Source organism: Plasmopara halstedii, assembly GCF_900000015.1.
Source record: "Plasmopara halstedii genome assembly, contig: Scaffold_3120, whole genome shotgun sequence".
Classification (NCBI taxonomy): Eukaryota; Oomycota; class Peronosporomycetes; order Peronosporales; family Peronosporaceae; genus Plasmopara; species Plasmopara halstedii.
Window position 1 is genome coordinate 2,158,979 of NW_020190023.1, and position 314 is coordinate 2,159,292.

The window sequence follows — 314 nt, forward strand, 5'->3', positions numbered from 1 at the left end:
GTTATAAAACCCTGGATCTTGTTCGCCAGTTCTCGACTTTCTTGACGGGCAAACAAGATTTTCGAACGCTTCCGATACGCCTAGTTAGGCGTGCAGATAATCGTGACTTTTGCTACTCGTATCGACCCAGACTGAAACTACCGAAGTATCGTGCGAAAGTGCCCAATCTCACTTGCGACACCCTAATGTGAAGATAAAAAGCACGACGTGCTGTGGCTATGCTTAAAGCCAAGGCCATTTTATTTTTTTCCTCATCCAGAGGATCATTGTCTATGGATAAGTACTTTGAAGGACAGAGCGCTCAACAACAGCGA